The sequence below is a fragment of the Onychomys torridus genome, unplaced genomic scaffold (genome assembly GCF_903995425.1).
Source record: "Onychomys torridus unplaced genomic scaffold, mOncTor1.1, whole genome shotgun sequence".
In the NCBI taxonomy this organism is placed as follows: Eukaryota; Metazoa; Chordata; class Mammalia; order Rodentia; family Cricetidae; genus Onychomys; species Onychomys torridus.
Window position 1 is genome coordinate 15,586 of NW_023412510.1, and position 8,713 is coordinate 24,298.

Below are 8,713 nucleotides of genomic sequence, written 5' to 3' on the forward strand. Positions count from 1 at the left end.
GGGAGTTTTGCTGCAGGGAGCTGAACAGAGAGCATGGCCAAGCTGGGAAACCACAATTTGGTGAGTGAAGGACTGCCATCCCCAGACTCAAAGGGGTGCTCAATTGAGTCATGGGAGTCAGTGTGTTAATTCCTTCCCTTGCTGGGTGGAAACAAATGGTCAGATGCAGAGTTCAGCTTATTCTTGCTCCATCCTGCATTGTCAAGCCTGGTTCTGCTCATCCTGCATGCTCTAATGTAGATATTTGTTTTCCTGCATGGCTCTTCACAGTCTTTGTAATTCTTGGGGCTGTTTGGCTGCCTCTGAATACATTACTCTGCTGGCTACATCTCTCAGAGTACTGGGAGCAGGACTATGCTTTGAAATATCCTTGTTGACGTCATTGTGAAATGCTGGCACTATGCACCAAGCAGGATCTTTACTGTATTCTCCTCTGTTTTTTTCTGTATCGAGTTGTAAGACAGACCATAATCCATGCTATGGTGAGTGTAGCATGTTCTTCCCATTTTATGTTCTTTATTGATTTCCTTCCCCTTTAATTTGTCTTTTGCTCAATTTCATCTTTGATTTCTTCTTTAAAAGCCTCTAGCATCTGCATGATGTTATCCTTAAGGGTGCTTTCTTCTGCTTCTTCCATTTTGTTATGTTCAAGGCTTGCTGTTGGAGGAGGGCTAGGTTTGTTGATGCTGTATTGCTCATTATTTTGTTGTATGTACTTCTACCTTGACATCTGTCCATCTCCTTGTGGATTCATTCTTGGTCTTATCCACAGTCTTGGTCCAGTCATAACTGACAGATTAAGTGTTTCAGTTATCCTCACTTGGTCCAATGAGAGGTTGCAGATTCTGCTTCTCAGAAAGCCACTGTTGGTCTAATCAGAGCTCTCAGATTCCCTATCTCCTGAATTTACTCTTTGTCCAATATTGACACTTTGTACAATGAGAGCTCTCTCTTTCTCTGGGCAGGGTGGTGCCATATTTTGTAGACCTTTGAAGTATTTGAAGATTACTAGTCTACCTGAATTATATGTATGTATACCTAGAAAATGTCACATGACTATAAGTTTAAGTATCATAGAAGACTAATTGATCTGTATTTCTTAATTATCCATTACAATATAAATGAGTTGTATAAAAAAAACCTCAAATGAGAGTATTTTATACAGGATAACAAAATTAACTTTAAGTTTGTATCAATAGACTAAAATCTATACCAATTTAAGACATTTTAAACAAGTTGTTGTGTTTTAAAAGTAAGTTCATTAATCTACCCTTTTATCTTATTACATCTATATCATATGTCCTTTTGTCCTTTTTTTTAAAGAGATCACATTTATAATCAACCTGATTTAAATAAAACTATTGTTTTTTTCTGTCCCACATCAGAGGGCTCTTTTGAATTGGGACTCAAGAATCAGTTAACCCCCTTTTTTGGGGCAATATTTCTGTCTGGGTTTAGAGAAAGAGTCAGCCAATTCCATCTCCAAAGCAAGGTTGATAATTTTGGGAAATTGGGCGTAGTTTCTCTTACTGTTTACTGCTGGAGGGGGCGATGTATCTGATGGGGACAGAAATGTAATCATCTTTCCATTTGTAACTGTTTAAATGCACAGCCATTTTAGTAAGATTTATGAAAGTACAATTTAATCTGGAGCAATTCAGATTTTTAGAAGTTGAATACAGAACTAGAGTGAATGCCTAACTCTTTTTAGGAACTTCAGTAAAACAATCTCTGAGTTCATCTTATCTTTTTATTTGTTTGATACAAGTTTAAAGTGCAGATGGGTTCTTAATATTTACTTTTTTGTTGTCCTATAACTGATTACATAGACTAGGCTAACTTTCAACTCAGAAGCACATATATATGCTTCTACCTTCTAAGTTCTGGGATTAAAGGCATGAGCCATTACACTCAGCTTACAAATTTTTGTTGTATTTAGTAATGGTTCATGCAATTTCTTTGATATGTGTTCAGTACTGTTGAAGTCTTTACTTGTCTCTCTAACTCTGTTAATAGGAATTTCTCTTGCAAGACGATATCCAATTCCAAGCATTCATAAATAATTGTTGTAAACCTCCTATTGAGTTTGTTTGTGAAGTAACTTGATGATTTCATTGTAATGTCTGAGTCATAAAATACGTGTGGCAGTCACCAGAATTGTGTGGCTATATTGTCAAAGAAGCACACATTTACAATGTTATATCATGCTTTTTGTTTTATACATCTGGATGCACATTTATGTATGGCATATTTTAGAATGCAGTGACCTATAATGATGTGCATGTCAACATCACTCAGGAAGAGTGGGCATTGATGGATCCATCACAGAAGAATCTCTACAAAGATGTGATGCTGGAGACCTATATGAACCTCATTGCTATAGGTAATACTGTAAATTTTCCTTCATATTTTAAATAAGGGGATGCCTATTGATTGATTATTGATGCTCTTATATAATTCTGATTGAGAATGTGAAAGAATGAGCTGAATAAGTCAGATTTCATTCTGAGAATATCTGAAGATATTAATGTAAAATTTTCAGTTTCTTGTAATAATTCATATATGATTCTTGTCCTATATCTTAGGCTACAATTGGGAAGATCTTAAAGTTGAAGAACATTGTCAAAGTTCTCAAAAACATGGAAGGTAATTTTCTTGTGAAAGCTGATAGAAATGGGTTTCTGGATATATATAATTAATCTGGAAGTTTTAATTAGATGAAGCAGTGTAAATAATCACAGCTTAAAATACATTGTTGATCAATAAATGCTCATAAACACATGTACCTCAATGGCAGAAAAGTGAATTGTGTTTGCAAGTGATTCTTTTAAGAAGGAACACAAAAATCAATGGCTTAACAGAAATCAACATTTGAATAATAGCTTTATCAAAGCTGTGGTTTACAACTGACAATCCATTTAGTTTCATAGTGTTCATATAATAAAACTATACTCATTAAATATGTGATAAGAATATATGTACAACCTTGAAATAAGCAAATAGTCTATAATATAGTTAATTATATAGTTGTTCTGTCTTGCTAATTTTAGTTAGATGGGTAGTTAGATTCAAGAGTTAAGGGGGGGGTTGTAGAGAAACATTATTCCCTATACCATATGTTGATGAGGAACAGAACGTCCAACTGTAAATGAAATGTGAAAATTTTATTGTTTTTAATCTTTCTTTATATGTTATATCATATGTCACTCATGATACCAGCTCTATGAACATAAGAATATGCAAAGAATCAATGTACATCTTTCAATCTCAGAACAATTAGAAGATATATCATAGTTCAATGTTGAATATAACTTGTTGAATATGATTCAAGTTTACAAACAACAAGGTTTCCAACTTCATTCAGAACAGATCAACAAGCACACCACAAAAATAGCCTATGAGAACTAAGACTGTTTAAATGATTGTGTTTGTCCTGGTTAACGATGAACATGTACCAGAACTTACAGTATAGGAAACTTTATCAATGGAATAAATGAGGTAAATGTCCAAATTCTCCAAATTCTCTTTAAATATGTGATAAACCTCAAAGAAAAATGATGCCATAAATATGAGCCAGTAATAAAGGCTCTTATCATCACAGGCATGTTCAAATATGCAAAGCCATCCTTAATGCAGGGGATGAACATGAGTGTAAATAACATGTTAAAACTGTAAGACCTCATTTCTCTTTATGTTTAGACCAAATTGTAAAATTAATTCTTGCAGATATAAAGACTCAGCAATGCAATGAATGTGATAAAGTTTTTAAATGTTTCAATTGTTCTTGCAGGCATAAAAGAAATCATACTACAGAGAAAGCACGTGAATATACTGAGTGTGGTAAAGTCTTTGTATGTCACACTCATCTGCAAAGGCATGAACAAACAGTTACTGGAGAGAAAACCTATGAATATAATCATTGTGGTAAAACCTTTGCTCAACACAGTCATCTTCATAGGAATGAAACTACACATAACCTTAAAAAACCTTATGGGTGTAATCAAAGTGGCAAAGCCTTTACTCAATGTAAAATTCTACAAATACATAGAAGAAAACATTCTGGAGAGAAACCCTATGAATGTAATCAATGTGGTAAAGCCTTTACAAACCCCAATCATCTTCAAGTACATAAAAGGACACATACTGGAGAGAAACCCTATGAATGTAATCATGTGTGGTTAAAGCCTTTGCTCAAAACAGTACTCTTCAAAATGCACAGAGGGACACATATTGGGAGCGAAAACCTATGAAGTAAACAACGTGGTAAAACCTTCTGCACAGCCTGGTCATCTTCAAGTAACATAAACGAGCACATTTACTGAGAGAAACCCCTATGAATGTAAACAATGTGGAAAAGGCCTTTTTGGCACACGTTTCCAGTCATCTTCACGTACATAAAGAACACATACTGGAGAGAAACCTATGAATGTAAACAAATGTGGTAAGCCTTTGCACATCACAATTCCTCTTCAAGTACATAAAAGAACACATAATGGAGAAAACCCTAATGAATGTAAAGATGTGGCAAAGCCTTTGCAGCGTTCCAGTCAACTTCAAGTAATAAAAGCAACACATACTGGAGAGAAACCCTAATGAAGTAAACATGTGGTAAAGCCTTGCACAAAGCACAAATTCTCTTCCAAAGTACCTAAAAGAAAACATAATGGAGAGAAACCCTATGAATGTAAACAATGTGGTAAAGCCTTTGCACGTTCCAGTCATCTTCAAGTACATAAAAGAACACATACTGGAGAGAAACCCTATGAATGTAAACAATGTGGTAAAGCCTTTGCACAGCACATTCTCTTCAAATACATGAAAGAACACATACTGGAGAGAAACCCTATGAATGTAAACAATGTGGTAAAGCCTTTACACATCACAATACTCTTCAAGTACATAAAAGAACACATAATGGAGAGAAACTATATGAATGTAAACAATGTGGTAAAGCCTTGCACATCACAATTCTCTTCAAGTACATAAAAGAACACATAATGGAGAGAAACCCTATGAATGTAAAAGATGTGGCAAAGCCTTTGCACGTTCCAGTCAACTTCAAGTACATAAAAGAACACATACTGGAGAGAAACCCTATGAATGTAAACAATGTGGTAAAGCCTTTGCACAGCACAATTCTCTTCAAGTACATAAAAGAACACATAAATGGAGAGAAACGCCTATGAATGTCAAACAATGTGGTAAAGCCTTTGCACGTTCCAGTCATCTTCAAGTACATAAAAAGAAACATATGGAGAGAAACCGCTATGAATGTAAACCATTGTGGTAAAAGCCTTTGCACAGCCACAATTCCTCCTTCAAATACAGAAAGACACATACTGGAGAGAAACCCTATGAATGTACACAATGTGGTAAGCCTTTACAACATCACAATACTCTTCAAGTACATAAAAGAAGCACATAATGGAGAGAAACTATATGAATGTACGCCAATGTGGTAAAGCCTTTGCACCATCACAATTCTCTTCAAATACATAAAAGCAACACATAAATGGAGAGAAACGCTATGAATGCAAACAGTGTGGGTAGCCTTTGCAGTCTAGTCATGTTCACAGCCCACACGTACATAAAAGAACACATACTGAGAGAAACCCTATGAATGTAACCAATGTGGTAAACGCCTTTTGCACGTCACAATTCTCTTCAAGTACATAAAAGAACACATTCTGGAGAGAAACCCTAGTAATGTAATCAGTGTGGTAAAGCCTTTGCTCAAAAGAGTACTCTTCAAAGGCATGAAAGGAAACAGTGGAGAGAAACGCTATGAATGTTTTCAATGTGGTAAAGCCTTTACAAAGCGCAGTCATGTTCAAGTACAGAAAAGAACACATGCTGAAGAGAAACCCTATGAATGTAATCAGTGTGGTAAAGTCTTTGCACATCCCGGTTCTCTTCAAGTACATAAAAGAACACATTCTGGAGAGAAACCCTATGAATGTAAACAATGTGGTAAAGCCTTTGCTCAATACTGTGCTCTTCAATTACACGAAAGAACACATACTGGAGAGAAACCCTATGAATGTAATCAGTGTGGTAAAGCCTTTGCACGTTCCAGACATCTTCAAGTACATAAAGAACACATACTGGAGAGCAACCCTATGAATGTAAACAATGTGGTAAAACTTTTGCACAGTCCGATCATCTCCAAGTACATAAAAGAACACATGCTGGAAAGAAACCCTATGAATGTAATCAGTGTGGTAAAGCCTTTACTCGACAAAGTGGTCTTCAATTACATGAAAGAACACATACTGGATAGAAACTCTAGAATACAAACAATGTGGTAAAGCCTTTGCTCTTCACAATTCTTTTCAGTTGCATTAAAGAACACATACGGGAGAGAAAACCTATGAATGTATACAATGTGGGACAGCATTTGCACAGCCCAATCATCTACAAGTGGAAGGGGTGCAGTACATGAGAGAAGTGCAGATTGTGCAACTGCAAGATGTCAGCTAAGGTCACTGGAAAGGGGCCATTTATTCTGTTGCTAGGCTCTTTCCACTTGCTTGTCATATCACCTGATAGTGAATTGTCTTCTTATCTTTGGGAGCCTCTGGTTAGTCAACAGGTCTTACTGTTCTGGGGAAGGGCAGTGGTCTTGTAACTTGTTCTCTTGCCTGGCTAATACTATTCCATGTTTCATGTTTGGTTCCTGACATCTTTCTCTTTGACACTTATGAATGTAAACAATGTGGTAAAGCCTTTGCTCATCACAATTCTCTTCAGTTGCATGAAAGAACACATACGGAAGAGACACCCTATGAATATATACAATGTGGGTAGGCATTTGCACAGCATGGTCATCTTCAAGTACTTAAGGGAACACATACTGGAGAGACCATATGAATGTAATCAGTGTTTTACAGGCCTTTGCTCATCACTCTCATCTACAAAGACATAAAAGAACACATACTGGATTGAAACCATACAATTCTAATCAGTGTGGTAAAGCCCTTGCACAACCCTATATAAAAACATATATTGGAGAGAAACCCTATGAGTATAATCAATGTGGTAATGCCTAGTAAAAACACAAATAACCCTCTAACTGTAAAATTTTAGTGTGTAATTGGTCTCTTAAAGCATTTCAATATGACATTATACTTTGAAAATCTGAAAGAAACTCATACCAAAGGAAATCTGACTATATATACATTGTTATGATCCTCAGCCAACATACTTGAATTCAATTTCAAAAAATGAATTATTTTGGAAAAAATTCTAAAATGTGTCAATAATCTGATCAATCATTATATCTCTTTTTATTTTGTTTACATATTTCAACAAATATGGACAAAAGGCCTATAAATTTAAATGATAAGTAACATTTTAGATTTCATACCTCTGTTCAAATACATGAGATAATGAATTCTGGTCTAAAATTTCATAGATATGCCTTTTCTGTTGCTTTGATAATAGAACATATCGATGTGAACATAGAAAAGGGTTTAATTTGGCCCTGGGTTCCACAGCAATACATGAACCTCTTAAAAGTGGCATGGAAACAAGTGTCAGATATGGCAGCTAAAACAGGCAGCTAAGAATTTACCTTCTTGTGCTGCAGCATAAAGCAAATGTGTAAATTGGAAGTGGTGTGCTGATGTAAATGCTCAGGACAACCCTCATGACTGATTTCTTCCTGCAGTGTACCATTTTCAAAATTTTCTCAAATGATATCTCAGACTGAAAATGATAGATTACTCAGACTTCAAGACTTGATGCTTGCTTTCTATTACATGGACCAATTCATGATGGAGAAAAACTCTGTAATCATTTAGATGCCTCAAAACCCATGTTACAGAATGATAACAGAAAAACATTCATGATTGATAATTATTTTAATGGTTTGTTCCTGTTTTAATTATGGTGTGTGTGTGTGTGTGTGTGTGTGTGTGTGTGTGTGTGTGTATGTGTTTGTGTCTTCCTCTGGATATATGTATGTGCATTCTGGTTCCCAAGTAGGTTAGACCCTTGGAGCTTCTTGTTGCAAGAATTACTGGAAGTCATCCAATACCTGATCTTGGTCCAGGGAATGAACTTTGCTTAACACTTCAGGTATCACAGTTGTTTTAGGTTTCAAAGGAAACAAAACATTGTTTTAAGTCTTTTCATTGTAGATTTGAAGTAAATAAATTATTAACAAGTATAAGTAAAGCCGATATGAGGAACATATTGTGGCTTCTATTTGGCAGCATATGAGAAAGACTTTGAAATGTGGGATATATGTGGCAAATTCAATTAGTAAAGTTTATTTTGTGGTCCTTCTATTCCTTCTGTGGCTTTAGTTCATCTTTTTTTTTTACACTTTTCCTTATTCAGAGGTATTTATCTGTTGCCTTGTGTAGAATGGTATGGCTATCATGGAAGTAATTCATTTTACTTTAACTCTCAGGCAGTATGTGATCACACTTTCCAAGTAAGGGTGTTTGTATAAGGGTGATGGAATTTTGTTAATGGTTGTATTTGTAATATTTAATATTCACAAATGCACTTGAATCGTTTGTTATCCTGCCGGCTTGAATGTCAGTAATTAGTCATGTATACATTAGAATATATGATCCTTGAGTGCAATTCTAAGTGTAGATGATGTACTGCCATTGATTGTTGTTTTGTCAAAACTGTAGGGGTAAGGAGTTGGCAAAAGAAATCCACCATGACCCTGGAACCCAGAACTAGAAAAGATGGCTCA

At 35.5% G+C, this 8,713-nt stretch overlaps 1 long non-coding RNA gene across 1 annotated transcript; it reads left to right on the forward strand.

Moving 5' to 3' along the window:
• The first annotated feature begins 2,025 nt into the window (after positions 1 to 2,025).
• LOC118575682 lies at positions 2,026 to 3,842 on the forward strand. Its single transcript, XR_004943878.1, has 3 exons — positions 2,026 to 2,383; positions 2,586 to 2,646; positions 3,791 to 3,842. It is a non-coding gene; the product is annotated as an uncharacterized LOC118575682 (long non-coding RNA).
• The last annotated feature ends 4,871 nt before the right edge of the window (positions 3,843 to 8,713 follow it).